At 34.4% G+C, this 20,771-nt stretch overlaps 1 pseudogene; it reads right to left on the bottom strand.

The window, feature by feature from the left end:
* Positions 1-20,460, bottom strand: part of LOC141519151 (RAF proto-oncogene serine/threonine-protein kinase-like) — a 53,211-nt pseudogene extending 32,751 nt beyond the window's left edge.
* Between the last annotated feature and the right edge of the window lie 311 nt (positions 20,461-20,771).

Genomic DNA, 20,771 nt, shown 5'->3' with positions numbered 1-20,771 from the left:
GGGAGTTCATTGATAGTTTGTTCAATTTCTTTTAATGAGATAGGGTTATTTAGATATTTAATTTCCTCTTCATTTAACCTGGGCAATTTATATTTTTGTAAATATTCATCCATTTCACATACAGTATCAAATATCTTGGCATACAATTGGGCAAAATAGTTCACAAATTATTACATAAATTTCCTCCTTATTAATGGTGTGTTCATCTTTTCATTTTTGATAGTAGTAACTCAGTTTTCTTTCATTTATTAAAAAAACAAATTAGCTATTTTTTAAATTTTTTTAGTTTTTTTCAAGGCAATGGGGTTAAATGCCTTGCCCAATACCACATAGCTAGGTAATTAAGTGTCCAAGGCCAGATATTAACACAGGTACTCCTGACTCCAGGGCCAGTGCTCTATCCACTGTGTCCCCTAGCCACTCCCAAATTATCTATTAAATTGGTTTCTTCATAAAACCAACTCTTGGTTTTATTTATAAATTCTATCGTTTTCTTGCTTTCAATTTTATTAGTTTCTCCTTCAATTTTTAAAATTTCTAATTTGGTAGTCAATTAGGGGGCTTTTAATTTGTTATTTCTCTAACTGTTTTAGTTGCATTCTCAATTCACTGATTTCCCTTTTTCTCTATTTTCTTCATATTAGTATTTAGAGATATAATATATCCGTTAATGACTACTTTGGCTGTATCCCATAAGTTTTGGCATGTCGTCTTCATTGTCTTTCTATAATTTGTTGTTTGATCTAGTCATTCTTTAAAATGAAGTTATTCAATTTCCAGTTAGTTTTAATTATTTTTCCATGGTGTATTACTGCAAGTGATTTGTATTACATCATGTTCAGAAAAAAAATACATTCAATATTTCTTCCAATATGCATTTGATTATGAGGATTTTATGCCCTGCTACATGATTAATTATTGTGTAGAAGTCATTGTTCTGAAGAAAAAAAGATAAATTCCTTTCTATCCCCATTCATTTTTCTCCAGAGGTCTATCTTGTCTAAGGTTTCTAACTGCCTTCCTTCTTATATAGTTTATGGTTAGATTTATCTAATTCTAAAAGAGGTAAGTTGAAGTCTCCTACCTATATCTTCTTGTAACTCATTCAACTTCTCCTCTAAGAATAGGGATGCTATAGCTCTTGGTGTATACATATTTAGTATTGAAATCACTTCATTGTCTATGTTATCTTTTAGGAGGATAGAGTTTCCTTTCTTATATCTTTAATGAGATTTATTTTTGCAACTGCTTTGTCTGAGAAGAATTCCCAATCCTGTCTTTTTCACTTCAGTTGAAGCATAATATATTCTGATCCAGCCTTTTACCTTTATTCTGTATGTATCTCCCTGCTTCAAATGCATTTCTTGTAAACAGCATATTGTAGGATTCTACTTTTAAATCCACTCTCCTATCCATTTCTGTTTTATGGGAGAGGTAATCCCATTCAAAGTTATAATTACTAATTCTTCATTGCCTTCCATGCTATCTTCCATCTGTTTGAATTTTTCCTCCTTTCCCTATTACCCAGTAGTTTGCTTGTGAATACCACCTTCTTCAGGATGTTCACCCTCTTCTATCCAACTCCATCCTTTTTCTTTTGCCTTTCCCTTTATCACTTCTTCCTTCCCTTCCTTCTGTCATTTCCTCCTTTCTTTCCCACTCCCTCTTTCCCCTGTTAATTGTTAAAAGTTAAGATAAGTTTTTAAACTCAACTGAGTATATATGTTAATCTATCTTTGAGCCAAATCTGATGTGAATAAGATTCCAGGTGATTGTTACCTCCTCCTTTCTTTCTCTCTATTGTAATAGATCCTCTGAACTGCTTCATGTAATGTAATTTACCCCATTCAATCTCCTCTTTCCACCTGCCTCTTTACTATCCCCCCACCTTTACAAGGAGATATTAGTCACAGAGTCACAGAAAAGTCTTGTGTCCATTATTTCTGGCTAATTATATCCCCCTTAATAGAGTTATACTTCTCAATCATTATTAGAAGCTTTCTCACAGGTGGGGATAGCCAGGTTCATCTTATTGAAAAATAGTTTTTTTTCTTTTCCCCTCTTTACCTTTTCATCTGTCTCTTGAGCCTCCAGTGTGAAGATCAAATTTTTTATTTAGCTCTGGTCTTTTCATCAGGAAAAGTAGAAATTCTCCTAATTCATTAAATGTTCATTTTTCCCCTGAGAGAAATCTCAGTTTTTCTGGTTAGTGTATTCTTGGCTGCATTCTAAATGCCCTTTCTCTCCAGAATATAACATTCCAGGCCCTTTGATCCCTTAATGTTGATGTAACCAGGTCCTGTGTAATACTGACTGTAGCTCCTTAGTATTTGAATTGTTTCTTTCTGATCACTTGTAGGATTTTCTCCTTGAAATGATTGCTCTGGATTTTGACCACAATATTTCTTATACTTTCATTTTGGGATCCTTTTCAAGAGGGGATAGATGTATTCTTTCAATGATTTTGTCTTTTGTTTCCAAGATATCGGGGCAGTTCTCATTCACTATATCCTAAAGTATGGCTCCAGTGTTTTTTTTTTCCCTTCAAATTGTTCAGGAAGTCCTATAATTCTTAAATTGTCCATCCTGGATCTATTTTGCAGGTCTGTTGTTTTCTCATTGAGGTATTTTACATGTTATAATTTTTCATTTTTTTGGTTTTGTTTGACAGATTCTTGGTGGCTCATGAAATTATTTGTTTCCACAGACTCCAATCTTTTTTTAGAGAAGAGTTTTATTCATTTACACTTTTTTCATCTCCTTTTCTAATTGGTCAATTCTATTTTTGAAGGAGTTTTTCCATTTGCCCAATTGTGTTCTTGAGAGAAATATTTTATTTTTTGAATTTATCCAATTGTATTTTCAAAGGATTTTTATTTCTTGATGTAAAATGTTAATTACCTCTTGCTTTTCTTTTTCCAATTTTTCTATTTGATTTTTTAAACTCCTTTCCGATCTCTTTTAAGGAGTCTTTCTGGGCTGGAGAACAATTCATATTCTCCTTAAAAGCTCCAGTGCTCTTTGAGTTATGATCCTTGTCTTTAAGGTAACTTCAATGGACCTCCCCCTTATACTGGCCTTTCTTCATTTTGGGTCCTTTCCCTGGGGACTTGTACTTGGGGGAGGGGAGGGGCTTGTTCACAGATCTTTGGTGTTGAGATCCCTAGGGGTTTTGCCCACTTCAGGGGTTATTAGGTAGATCAGACTTTAGGGGAATAGCAGAAGTTTTTTTTTTTTTTTTTTTCCTAGCTTCTCTGTGATTAATGGCCCACTCCCTAGGCCTGGGATTTAGGGGAGGTGGCAGAATTTAGGTTGTCATGGAACAATGTGGGTTTAGGCCTTGGGCTAGATACTTAATCTACTTAATCCCCAATCAGCATTGAGGGAGATCTGAATTTCTCCTGAGTCTCAGCGCAAGATGTAAGCACCAGAGTGTGGCTGTTTGCACTGGAGAAAGTCTTATTCTTAAACAGGAAATGGGGGGGGGGGACTCAGCTATAAGCACCGATACTCCACTGTAAAGACAGGGATTCACAGCATGGGTCTTCCAGACCAGCCAAGCTGATCAAATAGATGTCTGGCCACTATGCTGGGGCTCTCTCACCTGCCATGCATGTAAGCACACACTTCCGCTGCTGTTCTCATGTTAGTCCCCTGGCTTCCCACCACCACCCCCTGCACTGGGTCTCTGCTTTCTCTGCCCCCACCTTGCCCATGCTCCCATGTGATAGAATTATTGGTAATGTTTTTCTCTTTGCTTCCTCTCAGGGTTCTGTGGTTCCAAGGTTTGGATCATGTTAGTTCTGAGGGAAATCGAGGTGAGCTTAAAACATTCCTTGACTTCTCTCTGCCATCTTGGCCAGAAGCCTCTTTTAGTTCTTTTTACAAATTTTTGCTTGTGCATTTTTCTCTGTGTTCCTTTAAAACAGACACAGATAGATGTCTGAGACAGGTACATGGTTTCATTAGTTCCCATGCTGGAAAGTAAAGAACAAAGGTTATACTATAATTAGCATAAAGTGAATCCAAAATACTATCTTCTGAAATTAACAGTATTTCAGCTAAACAGTGATAGAAAAGAGTCACATCAACTATAGTTTGTTTCAATTCTGTTGATTGGTATGTTGAAGCTATCTTGCCTTTGAGTCTCTTCTCCAACAAGACTCTTTAACTTCTTTCATCTAAAGAAAAAATCAATTGTCATTTTTTATCTAGGTGGTTATTTTATTTTCCAGAGCAAATACACAGTCTACTTGGAAAAGTAGAAATAAAAATGAGACCTATATCTGGAAATTACTGCTTAGCTTATTGCTCTTTTATGCCTTTGTTTTTCCCCCTGAGAACAGAGTTTAATTGCACTATAAACTTTAGGGGATTTTTAAAAATCGCCATAAAATTAAATGAGATCAAAATGTATGCTGGGTAAAGTGTCAGCTTGTTTCACTACTTTTGTTTTCTAAGAGGTGAAAATAAAAGGGTCAGAATCATTAAAGTTTTGCAGCAATTCAAAGTCAACTTGATTCACTGTTTTCAAATAAATTTTCAAATTCTCTAGCATCAGTAAAATGTGTATCAGAAATATTTGAAAATAAAGAAAAACTTAGATGCAGGACTACTTGAGAAGTGCAAACATGATATATTATAAGCCATGGCTATATTTTCCCTTGGGGATAGAGAAATTATAGAAATGTATCCCCACTATTTGATGCCATAGTCCATCTGGAGTCACTCATGTATGATATAGCTGTATACAAAAATTTCTATTATCAGTAGTCATAATAAGATAAGAAGAAAATAAAATATCATTGTGTATACCCTTATAATCATTGGAGGTATTTTTGTATAATGGAAGCCACAACCTGAATCATGAGTTGAATTCCATAACTTCCAGGGATTCTAAGTATTATTTGTATGACATTAAGTTGGAAATTATGATATTTGAACTGAATTGAAACAACCCAAAATAAATCTCAAGGAACCTTGAGAAAATTCTGCTGAAAGAGATTAATTATAGTTAGACATATAGATAGATAGAAAGATATCTATCTATATCACCTACATCTACATCAAATCTCTCTCTCTCTCTCTCTCTCTCTCTCTCTCTCTCTCTCTCTCTCTATCTCTATCTCTATCTCTATCTCTCTCTCTATTCCTGACCTTAGCAGATAGATTTTGTAGTTCCAAATCACCAAAAAAAAAAAAAAACACAGAAAATTTGTTGATTCTTTCACTACAGCAGTCTCACAAAGGAACAATAATAAACTTTTTGAGGAAGAAGAAACCCCTGCTGATGATGACAGCTCCTTCTTGAGTAACAAGATTTAGTTAAACTAGACCACTTGACTGGAATATTCTAACTCTCCTAATTACTCTTTATTATTCTGATCTGCCATTTTATTTTTTTCCTCCATAATTGAATTCCTAAAATACAAATCAAAAATCTGAATATCCTCAGTGGCACATTATTGTCTCAAGGATAAAATACAAACTCCCTAATCTGGTTATAATATACATTTCATCTTTTTTTGTACATAATGTATTCCATCTAGTCTGTGCTACTAAGTATTAACTGAATTCAACTTTAAGTCTCTTCTTAGAAAAGACCATTCACTATGCTTGGAATGCAAGTATTTCCTTACTACTTCTTTTGGAATTCTTAAATTGTTACAGGATTTAGTTGAGTAGCCACATTTTTCTGGAAACTTTTGTTCATTCATGTGCCCACCTTCACAGATGTCAGAATTAATCTTCAAATTACCCTGCATTTATTTACTTTGCATATGATATATCCCCCAACCTCTCCAAATGTAATGCAGATACCCTAAAAAAGGCCTTTCTTATTTTTCTGTTTTCATTTCCAGAGCCAAATGCAGTATCTTATTAATGAGAAGTGCATATTATAATTATATTGATTTGGATTGGATTAAATTATATTTTTAAGATTCTATAAGCATTGCTGTTTTCAAATGACAGTAGCTGTGTACATTCCATTTCAGAATACAACCCTTATAATATACCTTAATTAAATTCATAGTAGGTTTAGTAATATACTCAGAAAAGTTAGATAGAATACATGTGGCTGAGATAATATAGGTACATAAAATAGTTATCTATTCCTACTAGAAGACATTTGATCTATTGGAAAATCTATTGGAAAACATAGTGGGGGGTAAAATGGAAAGACAGAGGCAAAAAGTCAGAAAGTTTATATATATATATATATATATATGTATATATATATATATATATATATACATATATATATACTCAAAGTTAGACACAGAGAGAAAGGAATGTAATTTCAGATTAGAAACAAACTGGGCCCAGAGTTGACTAAGAAGAAAATTGACTAGAATGGTATTTGGAAAATTGTGTATCACTTTTAATAATTTCAAACTTTTTTCCAATGCAAAAGTCATGTTTTAGTACTCATAGTTTGGAAAAACAAGAAGATCTTTCTCCAGAGCAAATGGAGTACCAAAGCTAGGAGGTTTTACTACTGACAGATGTATATAATAAATACAGAAGTATAAACCAAGTGGTAAGATAACAGTTGCATTATTTGTTTACTTATTTACTTAATCTGACTCAAATTCAATTGCATATCAATCTAGACAGAATATTGAACAATTCCAACTTGGAGTCAGATAATTGACTGGAACAAAATACTACTTTTAACCTCCTGAAATTTAATCTTAACCTGGGTGCAATTTGAATGAATTTGTTAATTGAATGTCTTAGTCCATAGCTTCTGGAAATAACTAAAGAATTATCAATATGTCTTTATCAAGGAGACAATTTCTAGTCACTTAATCTAAATAAACAAGAGTTGAGATGGCCTATAGTAGATAGCTCTAAAACAATGGATCCCAGAAGCTCGTATTGGGGATTAAAGACAGTTAATGTCCATGAAACCAATAAATGTTACTCCCAGAATAAACTTGGAAAAGAACAGTCATTAGCAGAAGCATAAACACTGATCTAGGAAAAATACCAGAGATATAATATAACATTCATATGTAACCCTATTTGAAAGCAGAGCCTAACTGGGAGTAGGCCTATAAAAATCATTGCAATGACATATCAAGAAGGCATCAATTGCTTTAATTATCCTTTGTGTGAATTGGCTTTCCATGAATCTCCACGTATATCCCTTCTGTGGCTGCCATGTGTGATGCTTAGATATGGTCTTTCTTTTTATTGATGACATATGCATATAGAATAATGTATTGCAGGTTTTGGGGAAAAAACTGTGTAATCATCAAAACAGAGGACAGATAGGTGACACAGTGATTAAAGCACTGGGCATGGAGTCAGAAAATTTTTCTTTTTGAGTTCACATTTGCCTTCAAATTTTCTCAGTTTCCTCATCTGTAAAATGAGCTGGAAAATGTCAAACTTCTCCAGGATCTTTACCAAACAAACCCCAAATACATCATGAAAATGAATATGGCTGGAATAATGAAGCCAGAAAATCAGCAAAACAATTTGATATTGACTCAGAAATGAAGTAGCAGATCAGTAAAATAGATTAGGTATAGAATTAAAAATAGTAGATTATCATAGTAATCTAGTGTTTATTAAAACTAATGACCAAAATTTTAATGATATCAGAAGTAAGTTAGAGGACCATTTAGAAATATAAATATAATAACATCTATGAAACATAGAAGAATTTATGACCAAATACTCTCTCCATATATATATATATATATATATATATATATATATATATATATATATATATATATATACACATATATAATGGATTCTTTTGATTACATGAAATTAAAAAACAGTTTTGCACAAAGAAAACTAACATAGTCAAAATTAGAAGGAACATAGAAAACTAGGCGGGAATGTTTTACTGATTGTTTTTCTGATAAAAGATTAAAATCTCAACTATATAGGGAACTAAGCCAAAATTTTAAAAATTAGAGCCATTCCCCAGGTGATAAAGGTTCAAAGAATATGGGCAGGGAGTTATAAGAAGAAAACAAAGTTATCAATAATAGTGTAAAATACATAAAAACTGTTGATTAGAGAAATACAGATTGCAACAACTCCAAGAAACTACCTCACACACATTAGATAGGCTAACATTGACAAAAAGAGAAAATAAAGAAATAAAGAGCACATGGGAAAATTGAAATTGTAATGCAACATTGGTGGCTTTTCTGAACTAAGCCAAACATTGGATAACTATTTGGAATACTGCCCAAATGACATGATAATTTGCATATCCTCTGTCCCAGTAGTATCACTACTAGGTTTGTATCCTATAGAGATGAAAGAGAAGGGATAGGATCTATTTCTATTTTTTAAAAAAAGGTATTTATGATTGTCTTTTTTGTGATAGAAAAGAATTGGAAATTGAAAACATGCCCATCAATGTGGAAGAGCTAAACAAATTATGGTATAAGATTGTTATGAAATACTATTGCGCAATAAGAAATGACAAATGTGGATCATTTCAGAAAAACCTGGAAAGAATTATATTAACCATTACAATTAGCCATAAGAACTAGGAGAACCCCAGTATGATGATCAACAGTAAAAAAAAAAAAAAAAACTGCTACTCTGATCACAAAAATGATTCAAGATCATTCCAAAGGACATTTGTTGAAAAATGCTCTCAGCCTTCTAGAGAAAGAACTGAGAAATTTTGAACCTGGATCAAAAAACACTTTTTTAAAGTTCATTTTTCTTCTTTTTTTTCTGTGTTTTCTTTTACTACATGGGTAATATGGAAAATATGTTTTGATTGATACATAACTGATTGATACATAACTGTTATTAAATTTCTTGCCATCTCAAAAATGAGGGAAAGTTAGAAGAAAGGGAGATAATTTGAAATTCAGAAATATAACTTTTTATACATAATTGAGTAAGCTTTAATAAAAATACATAAAATTTATTTTAAAAAGAGAAAATTCCTTTACTTTTCTTGTTATATTTTTTCATTGATCTAATTGCATTTGTCTGGTTGAATAGTTAAAGTCAAACACACAAACAGAGTTTATAAATTATGATTTTTGATGAAGTTCTATTGAATATCTTCAACTTGGTATAACTTTGGCAAGGGTAGTAGCAGAGTGTCTATATGCTATAAATATTTTCCTAGTTCTACTATATGGTTGTAAATTATGTAACACATTGATTTTAGAAGGCCCAAAATTGTAGATAGTCAAAAGTGCAGTATAAATATATCATGTGTAGACATATGCCGTAGCATATGGCCATACAAATTATAGGCAACATATGAAAAATGATATAGAAGACATTCATGCATGATAAGAAAGGACCATCATGTTGAGGAAGCAAAGGATAATAGGTGCTTCACTGATATACCTATATCCACAGATTATCAAAATAAATAAAAGTATCCCAGGTGTATTGAGGAGAATTTATTTGGTGGATTTATGTGAAAGAATCATAAAGAACCGAAAGTTGTAGATAAAGTGGAGTCTATGTCTTTGGACTGAAATCAGCTCACAAACTATGATCTCAATCAACAAATATTTGTTCAGCACCTACTATGCTTAACACTGTGGTCAACATGAATCTGTCCAAAAGTGAAAACAAAACTTACTTCTAATATACAAGCTATACTAAAAAGACTTAGCACAGTTCTATGCTTTTCTAGTTTAAATGGCTTAAAGATTATTAGAAAATATTAGTCTGAAAAAATAGCCATTGGGTATAGGCATTCATATTAACATTTGAAATTACATGTTCTCTTCAAACAGAATTAAAAGAAAATAATTGGATATATAACAATGATACAAACCATAGAAACTAAGACCTAAAAGGAAATATCAATACTAATTAGTCTCACCCCTTCATTTAGCTTATGGAGAAACAGAAGTCTTAGATCTCCTATTTTTCAGATTACTGCTCTTTCTTATCTCAACAATTTACAAAGCATGTGTGAATGCATGATTATTTCCAGAGCAACTGACACAAATGGCCCCTAAAACAGGTGGCTTGGAAAATGCTTACTTGAATATGGTAGGAGACTCTGAAATACTCAAGAAAACAATCATTAATTGAATAGGGGTAGAGAAGGGACCCAACCCAATCAGTTGTTTCTGTCATGTCTGACTGAATACAAAGTTGGTAGATTGATATAGATTACAGTTGGAGATTATATTGATAAATTAAAAAATAGTTTGAGAAATATATGAAAAAATAATTCTTATATTGTTGTAATTATTTAAGTAGATACTAGAGATCATCAAATTCAACTTACCCCTTTTTAATGAACTGGGAAAGAGTGGCTACATGGATGGACGCATTCATGTTAACACTACTGTTTCTACTTCTTTTCACATGGCATATTTGAAAAGTGTTTTTTTATTATGAAATTTTTATCAATAAACTATGTTTTATATACTGTGTAAGACATAGGCTGTAAGTAGAGTCAACTTTTTTCCAATTGCACACTACATAGAGGGTACTCCAGTTAATTAATTCTTTTAAAAGCTAGTCTTCACAAAATATATTCTTTGAAGCTTATTTACACAAAGTTCATATTTAGATGAAGTTATTCAAATTATTAGATTACTATAAAATACCTATGTATCCTATTACAATTTCAAAATAAATCACTATCTTTAAGCAATTTTCAAGAGATAATTCTAAAATTATAAGTTGATTTTCTAGAAATCAAGTACCTTTATAATACTATTTAATATCAAAGACATTTCTAGTGCCATATTCTATTTTGTTTTCCTCCTTGCTGTAGTCAAAAGAGCAATATAAAGATAACATGTGTAGACAAATGCCATAGCATAGGGGCATACAAATTATAGCCAACATATAAAAAAGTATATAAAAGACATTCATGCATGATAAGAAAACTCCATCATGTTGAGGAAGCAAAGGATAATAGATGATTTGAAATTAACTTTGAAATTTTGTCTTAAACATATATTTTTAAAAAATCTGCTAGAAAGAACCATTGAGTCTCTCTAGTTCAATCTGAGCCTAGCACTATATAATGCCTAGTATTTATATAGCACCTTGAAATTTCAGAACACTTTTTATATGCTCTCACATTTGATATTTACAACAGCCCTCTGAGATCAGAATTATTATTATTATTATCCTTATTTTATAGCTGAAGAAACTAAGACTAAGCAAGTGACTCACTCTGCATTAATAACTATTTGAGGTAGGATTTGAACTTGGGTTATCCATGTCTGAGTACCATCTCTCCATACATTACACCACAAAAATCCTGTAATTTCAAAAAACACTTTACTTGAAATGAAGTTTCAGTGTAATACATTAGATAAAACCAAAAAATAAAAAAAACCAACAACTAGTAAACCTTTTATAACATAGCAAGTTTGTCTGACCCAGGTTTGTCAGAAGAGTTATTCTTTCTCCTAAAGTGGCCCATTCCACTTTTGGAAAAAATCTAATGATCAGGAAATATATATCTACTTCAAGTCTAGAACCACTACTTTGAAACTTTTCTCCTTTTTTTCCCCTCTGACACCAAGCAGAGAAAGCCTAATTCCCCTCGTTGATCACATTTCTTTCAATCTTACAAGGAATATAATTTTTTCTCCTTAAAACTTTTATTTTTCAAATTTATTGTTCTCAATTCCTTCAATGAATTCATATATAGATGAAATTAAATTCCTTCACAATACTGGTTGCTTTCTTTTCTATTTATTGTTATTTTTCAGTTGTTTCATTCATGTCTGAGTGAAAAAGTTTTGTGCATTTGGGTTTTTCTGGGTAAAGATACTGGAGTGGTTTGCCATTTCTTTCTCCAGTTCATTTAACAGATGAGAAAACTGAGGAAAACAAGATTAACTGACTTGCTGGTGTCTGAGATAATATTTGATCCCATCAAGATGAGTTTCTGATTCCAAACCCAGTGCTATTTGCTCTGTGCTGCCTCTTTAAAGTATATTCTTTCTCAATATATATATAGTACCATGGAAATCTTTTCAGCATACTAGATTATGTAATGAAATTAAGAATGAGGAAAACCTGAGATTTCTTTTGCCGGATCAGTGATTGGACAGTATCTGTTCTGAGCAAGATCAGATGAATTTAGAAATGAGATTTTCCAGAACATTAAATGTTGATGCTTAATTTCTCTTTTTGGGGGGAAGCACTGAGGTGGAGCATTTTAAAATAATAGTTTGCATTAATTTTAACTAAATGGAGAATCTGATTGACTATTTAGCATTTCTCTTTCTTTTTTCCAGACTCTATTCTTAAAGATCATTGATTTCATGTTTGTATGCTTGATTCAGATACCTATATTACATGAAACAGCAGCCTCAGTAATGATAAACTTTGTCTTTTTTTACAGTTGTATAAAAATACTGCACTGAAAAACTCCAAATAAAATATTCAAATTAGAAATATGTATGTTTTAGTCAGACTTTATGCTTGGGGAAGGGAATAGGGAGAGGGTGGCAAATCTGTTTGTTTACAAGAGATTTGCTTCATGGAAAAATTAGGTCATATAAACTTGGTTTTGCAATTCAATTTTATTTTCTGAAATAAAAAAGAATTTTTGGTTGAATGCAACATCCAAATAATTCAATGGTATGTCAATGGATCTACCATGTAGTCATTAAAAAAAGAGGCAATACAAATTTTGTTTGGGCGTTTTAATGAGGAGCATGAAGGAAAAGGGAAAGTCCTTATTTTCACTGCTGGGAGCCTGTGATGATTAATTACCTGCCAAAAACTTTGTGTAGATATAAAGATATCTTATATACCTTCCAACTACCCTCTTCACCTTCCTTCATTAATAAGAACAACAAAATATTTAAAATTTATAAGGGCTTTGAGGTTTGCAAGGAATTTTGCCTGGATTATGTCACTTGATATACATAATAGTCCTTAGAGAAAGGTGATGTTTTATCCCTATTTTAAAGATAAGGAAGCTCAGTTTACAAAGGTGATTTGCTCAAGGTTATATAACAAGTAAATGTCTGAGTTGGAATTTGAACTTGTTATCTTGATTTCCAATTCAACACTTGTTAAGTATGCCTTTCCTCCAGGTATTTAATCATATGCTCAAAGGTGTAGGGAACCTGTAGGAAACTCCCATGAGAATGCATGTTTTGCTTTTTCTTAGAAAGACAGATTCTTGATCTTTTCACTACAAGATATGCAGCTATTAGTAGTACAGAACTCTGAAAGTATTCACCTTCTAAAAGGATGGAAGTATGATGATGATGATGAGTATCTCAACTAGCCTTCACACTTTTCTTTTTAGTTTTTGCAGGGAATGGGGTTAGATGACTTGCCCACGGTCACAAAGCTAGGTAATTATTAAGTGTTTGAGGCTGGATTTGAACTCATGTCATCCTGACTCCAGGACCGGTGCCCTATCCAGTGTGCCACCTGGCTGCCCCTAGCCTTCATGCTTTTATAGTGCATTGGTGACATTCACCTTTGAGTTATTTTAACTTTTTACTTCCTTATTACCTTTAAAACAACTATACAGAAAGCAGAAAGTAGAACCATAACCATGCCTACTATCATCTTTAGCAATTGCAGCAGCCATGTGGTTCACACCAAAAAAATGGTAATAAAACAAAAATTTTTCTTGTTGAAATGATGACTTCAAAGTTAGAGTTGGTATTGGTGCAATATATTTCTTTTTAATTAGAAGCATAGTTGAATCCAAATTCCGGAATGACCCTAATATTTTGGATTTTTAGACTTTTACTGTGAGAATTTCCCTTTAAAAGAGCAAAGGTTTATCAATATAAAATAATGTCTAAAATACAAGGAACTTTAGTGATAATCTACTTCTTTTTTAATTTTTTTCTATGTATTTAAGGAAAGAGTATTAAATGACTTGCCCAAAGTCATTCAGCGAGGCAATTATTAAGTATCTAAAAACCAGATTTGAAACTGAAGTCTTCCTGACTCCAGTGCTGGTGCTTTATCCAATGCACCACCTAGCTATCCCAATAATCTACTTCTTTTTTTTCCCATTTATTTATTTATTCTTATTTTGTATAAATGATGCTTTTTATAGATTACTAAAATATTCTTGTTTATGATTAAACAAAATACCACCTCCCCCCAAAATATATAGACCTGCATGAGTGATAAAGGGGAGAAAGAAAATTAAAATTTGAATTAAAAAATGATTGTAATAGTATATATGGCCAGGTGGTGCAGTGGGCAGAGCACCCGAGCCCAAATCCAGCCTCAGACACCCAACAGTCACCCAGCTGTATAGCCCCAGGAAGGCTACCCAGGCCCATTTGCCCTGCAAACCCCCCAAAATATAATAATAATAATAAAATGTGCTTCAGTCTGTGTTCTAACACCTCCAGCTCTGTCATGGGTGGATCACCTTCTTTATGATAAGTCCATCATGAAAGTTACTTCCATATTTTTCCACTGTTACCATTGCTGATCGTAACTCCTTCCATTTGTACTTTTCCCACTCTGTCTCTGCTGTAGGGTAGCTGAGTGGCACAGCAGACAGATCCCCAGCCCTGAGGCCAAGAGGCCACAAGCCCACATACCACCCCTTAGGCCCAGCTTTCACTCGGCCCTATGGTCCTGGACAGGCCATCCCATCCCAGCCCCTTGCAAGGAGTAAAAAAGAAAATGCGTTATATCTCACCACTCTCCCCCCATGGTCCATCCTCTCCTCCATCACTCACATCTCTTCCTTTCCCCATCCCCCTTCTCTCCTTCTTACTCCAGATGTCTATACCCCATTGAGTATATATACTGTTTACTCTCCTAGCCACCTCTGATGAGAGCAAAGATTCTCTCTTTCCCCTTGCCTTCCCTGCTTCCATATCATTGCAATAACTCATTGTAATAAATAAAATCTTATTATATGAAATATCTAATCCTATTCCACCTCTCCTTTTTCTTTCCCCCATTACATTTCCTTTTTATCTATTGACTCCAATTTTACACCACATTATATCTTCAAATTCAGCTCTCTCCATCTTTAAAAACTCCTTCTACCTGCTCTATTAAAGGAGAAGATTCATTTAAGTATTAGCAGTACCATTTTTTTTATACAGGAATACATGTAGTTCATCATCATTAAGTCCTTCATATTTTCCTCTTCTCCTCCACTCTCTATGCTTCACTTGAGTCCTGTATTTGAAGATCAAAACTTCTGTTCAGCTCTAGCCATTACAACATTTGAAATTACCCTGGTTCATTGAAAGTCCATCTTTTTCCCTGGAAGAGGACATTCAGTTTTGCTGGGTAGTTGATTCTTGATTGCATTCTAAGCACTTTTGTCTTCTGGAATATTATATTCCAAGCCCTACAAACTTTTAATGTAGTTGCTGCTAAGTCTTGTGTGATCCTGACTGCAGCTCCACAATATTTGAATTGTGTTCTTCTGGCTGCTTGTAATATGTTTTTCTTTGACTTGGGAATTCTGGAACTTGGCTATAATATTCCTGGGGTTTTTTTGGGATCTCTTTCTCTGGGAGATCGGTGGATTATCTCAATTTCTATTTTGTCCTCTGCTTCTAAGATATCAGGGAAATTTTCCTGTAGTAATTCTTTGAGAATGATGTCAAGGCTCTTTTCCTGATCATGACTTTCAAGTATTCTAATAATCTTTAAATTATGGTTACTAAATCTGTTTTCCATATCAGTTGTTTTTTCAAAGAGATGTTTCACATTTCCTTCTAATTTTTCATTCTTTTGATTTTGAAATATTGTGTCCTGATTTCTTCTAAAATCAGCAACCTCCCTCAGTTCCATTCTTTGTCTGAAGGATTTGTTTTCCTCAGAGAGCTTTCTTATCTTTTTTCCTTCTGCTTTTTAAAACATTGTTCTCCTCAATAACTTTTTGAACTGTTTTATCCATTTGATCTATGCTGATCTTTAACATGTCATTTTCTTCAGTATTTTTTGTATCTCCTTGACTAAGGTGCTAACTTCTTTTTCATGTTTTTCCTGCATCTCTCTCATTTCTTTTCTCAATTTTTCTTCTATCTCCCTCACTTGATTTTCAAAGTCTTTTTTGAGCTCTGTCATGGCCTAAGCCCACTTTCCATTTTTCTTATAGTCTTTAGATGCAGAAGCTTGGATTTCCTCATCTTCAGATTGAGTATTTTGAGGCTTCTTGGGATCATAGATAATGTATTTCTCAATGGTGTTCCTCTATTTTCCTCAGTTTACTCATTTCCCCAGACTGTGCTTGGTTTTGGGATGCTCCCTGTGCTTTTAAGTATTATTGGGACACCCCCACCCCCTGCAACAAGGATCTCCATGTGTAAGACTCTGTCTTCCCTCCTGGTCTGTGAATGACCATAAACACACCCATCTTCCATGGGGCTGAGGTGGGGGGGGCATGCTGTTTTATGGGTGGGCCTAGACTGTGATCAGGATCTGAATGTGGTCAGAAGCCCAGAGTCCTTTTCCAGGGACAGAGCTCAGCAGTTTATCTCTAATCCCCTCCCTAGGCTTAGCACTCATACCCTAGGGGCTCCTGCATTCCTGCTCTGCCTGCTTCCAGTTCCTAGATCTGGGCTGCCACAGCCACACTGCTCACTGTGTGCCCTGAGGGCTGGGCTTCACATGCTTGCTCTGGCAGAGGTACCCCCTCTGATCCCTCAAGTTTTTCCTGGAGCTCCCCGGGGTGTAGGTCAGGAAACTGTCCTACTCCCCTTCTGAGAGCCATGGCTCCCAGTGTCCTGGGGTTGCCTCCACGAGGCTGAAGTTCCTTCACTCTGACAGGCTACCCCTCCAACCCATATTGGGCTCTAGAGAAGCATGGAATGACCTATGGTTTATGATGCTGAGCAAAGGGAGGAGAACTAATAGCACAATATACATATTAACAACAACTTTCTGAGATGAACAACCTTGATGGAAGCAGCTCCTCTCAGTAGTTCAGAGATCTAGGACAACCATATTAGACCAACTATGGGCAAAGTTATTCCAGTCCAGAGGAGAAAAACAAAACAAAACAAAGCAAAACAAAACAAAACAACCCTTCAGAATCTGATGAACCTTTATGAAAAGTATCTCATATAATTCTTTCCCTTAATCCCAATTCCTCATACCAAAAATGAATAATCTGTAAACATGTTTATCAAAATATGTAAGCACAATGCTAACCTGACTATTTACTACTGAGAAGAGGTGGGATAGGAAGGGAGGGTGGAAGGAAATTTTGTAACAAAAGTATACTTGGGGATATGTATAAATGCATATCAATGAAAAAAGTAAAAAAAATAAACTAAAAAAATTTAAAAAACTAAGTTAATATATGTCCTTAGGTATTCTTAAGTAAACATAGTCTTTTCTGCTCTGACATTTCTAATACAAAGATTATTATCTAGGAGGAAATAGAAAAAATTAAATTGAAGATTGAATGTCTCTTGCCTTCTTTTTGTTTTCAATAATTCTTGTCCCATCCATCCCAAGCAAAACATTTGTCATATTTTATTCTCAATTTCTAACAATATAGATTAGGCACACATATAGAGGCAATTTTTTATCTTTCTCTTCCATTATCAATCTCAGCTCATTGAGAACTTTAACATTCCTGATATTTTATTTATAGGACCATGGAAAACTTATGCTCATCCTGTTTCCTAGGCTTTCTGCCATTTTCTGTATTTAAAAATAATAACCCTGATTTCCAACTAAGACTGGGGTGTTTTGTATGCTACTTAGGTGTGACTGTATTTGTGGGGAGTATTTGCTTGTCTGGGAGAAGAGTTGGTACCAGAGCTTTGGCAAGCAGACAAATTGATTCATTCTTCAAGAAGTGATACACATGATTCCATAGCTTCTTTAGAAGCAACTCTAGACATATAGTGAAAGAAGAGAGAAAGCTATGTGAGAGAGAGAGAGAGAGAGAGAGAGAGAGAGAGAGAGAGAGAGAGTTTGAAGTGACAAGCTTCTCCAGAGATTTCAGAAAATTAATTCACTTTCATAAGATTGAGGTCTCTCTTGCTTGGTTTGTGTAGAAATAACTCTGACAGGAGAGTTCATTTATTTTAGAACTTTTCATTTTGGTATATTTTAATTTGTAGAAATATGTCTAATTTCTGTTTGTTATTTTAAAATTTTATTTATTTTTTCACATTACTACAATAGTCTCTCTGAAAAGTAAAATAATCTCCCCTCCTTCCAATAAAGATAAAGAAACCACAAGAAAAAATAAAATGAGAGGAAAAAAATGTGTTTCAATCTGAATGCAGATATCCTCAGTTCTGTCTTTGGGTTGGATTGCATTCTTGATCATCAGTTCTTCAGAGAAATTGCTTCATTATGTTTTTCCCACCGATGCTATTGCTAGCTATATTTCTCTCCATCCTATTTCTTCCCACACACATATATTCTATTCTATCTCTCCTTTCACTCTTTCCTTCCTCAAAGGTGTGTTATCTCTGACTATCTTCTCCCATGATCTTCCCTGTCTTCACCTATACTCCTCTCCCTTCCCCATGAAACTTTTCTCCCAGTTCTTTTCTCTCCTATTTTCCTCTAGGGAATGTGTATGTTATTTCCTCTCTGAATCACTTACAATGAGAATGAAGGCTCACTCATTCCCCCACACCTTCTCCCCCTCCACCCCAATGCAAAAGTTTTATCTTGACTATTTTCATGAAATGTCTTAGCCCATTTTACCTCTGCTTTCCCTTTCTTCCAATACATTCCTTTCTTTCCTATTAAGACCGAATTTTATAATATATTATACTGTCATATTCAGCTCCCTCCTGTGCCTTGTCTATATACATTCCTTCTAACTGTCCTTGTAAATGAGAAGGTTCATATGAATTATCATATGAATTCCTATGCAGGAATACAAGGAGTTCAACATCATTAAATTCCTGATAATTTATCCTTCACTGTTTAGTTCTGGTTGTTTCAACAGGAAAGTTTGAAAGTCCCCAATTTCATTGACTGTCCATCTTTTCCTCTGATAGAGGATTTTCAGTTTTGCTGGGTAGTTGATTGTCAGTTGTAATCCAAACTCTTTTGCTTTCTGCAATAACATATTGCAAGCCCTACTTGCCCTTTAAATAGATGCTGCTACATCCTGTGTAATCTTGACTGTACCTTCATGATATTTGAATTGTTTCTTTCTGTCTGCTTTTAATAACCTTGACTTGGGAGTTCTGGAATTTGGTATAATATTTCTAGGAGATTTTACTTTGACATCTATTTATAAGGGTGTTTTGTGAAATTTCCTCAATTTCTATTTTATCCTCTTCTTCTAGGATCTCAAGGAAATTTTCCTGGACAATTTCTTTCAAAATAAAGTCAAGGCTCTTTTATTGTTCACGATTTTCGGTTTGCCAAATAATTTTTAAATTATCTCTTCTGGATCTGGTTCCCAGGTCAGTTGTTTTTCCACTGAGATATTTCACATTTCATACTAGTTTTTCATTCTTTTGGCTATGATTTATATTTTCTTCATTCCTCACAAACTTATCACTTTCCATTAGTCCCATTCTACACTTGAATGAATTATTTTCTTCAGAGTGTTTTTTTATCTCTTTTTTTCACCTGACCAATTCTGCTTTTTTAGGTATTCTTGTCTCATAGACCTTTTTGCACTGCTTTTTCCATATGACCTAAACTGATTTTTAAGGTGGTATTTTATTCAAAATATTTTTGTATCTCCTTCACCAAGCTGCTGACTTGGTTTGCATAATTGTCCTAGTTCATTTTCATTTATCTTTTTTCTTTACTTCACTTACTTGATTTTCAAAATCTTTTTTTTAACTCTTTCATAGCCTGAAAGTAATTCATCTTTTTCTTGGTGGTTCTAGAAATAGAACCTTTGATTTTGCCAACATTTTAGTGTGAATTTGGAACCTCCATGGGATTAAAATAATTGTCTATGGTCAGATTCTTTGTCTTCTATAGTTTGCTCACTTTCCCAGCCTATGCCTTGATTTTAACTCTTTGTCAGGGGTGGGCTCTGCTTCCAAGGTGGAGGACATACTGTCCCAAGTTTTTGAGGGCTTTTGCAGTCAACTCTCCTGGCCTTTGCTCTGATCTTTGGATGATGGCAAGAACTTCCCTCTGCCCTGGAACTGTGAGGAGGATCCCTGCTCCTCTATGGTAGTATGTAGCCAAAACTGCACACTAACTCTGAATATGGGCAATGAAACAAAATCCTACCCTAGGAATAGAAGAGAGATCTCTGCAATCTCCCCTGACCCCCTTAGCCTCTGTGGGCTGAGTGCTTAGGAAGCAGCTGCCAGGTGGCTCCACAGACCTGTTTCTGGTTCCTGGGTCTGGGGATATGCTGATGTCTACATTGGCCTGAGCTCCATGCTCACTCTGGTGGGGTAGAATTTTCCTCCTATCCTTCCAAATTATTCTTGATGATTCCATGGACTGAAAGGTCTGGCAACTGCCCCTGTTGCCACAGACACTGTGACCTCCTGGGACCCAGGCACCCTGTTGGCTGTTGCTGGATATTTGGAGCTGGTTTGCACTGGATGTTGACATGATCTGGGTTGCACTGTGATTCTTTCCAAACCCAGTGAAACCAACCCTTCCCACAGATCTTCTAAATTGTCTTGAACCAGAAAATTGTTTCAGCCAGTCCTTCTGTGGGTCCTGGAACTCTAGAATTTGGGTGGAGTCATAATTTAAAGGCATTTGGAGTGATCTAGGGAAGAGCTTCTGGAATTTCCTGTCTTCACTCCTTCATTCTGTCTCTGCCCTGTTTGCTATTTTGTTTGGATGAGTGGGTTTCTCACTGTTCCCTATTTGTGGTGGTCTTTTGAAGATCATTAAATGGGAAAGTTTAAGTTGAG

The sequence above is a fragment of the Macrotis lagotis genome, chromosome 3 (assembly GCF_037893015.1).
Source record: "Macrotis lagotis isolate mMagLag1 chromosome 3, bilby.v1.9.chrom.fasta, whole genome shotgun sequence".
In the NCBI taxonomy this organism is placed as follows: Eukaryota; Metazoa; Chordata; class Mammalia; order Peramelemorphia; family Peramelidae; genus Macrotis; species Macrotis lagotis.
This window is presented reverse-complemented; position numbering and strand designations above follow the sequence as displayed.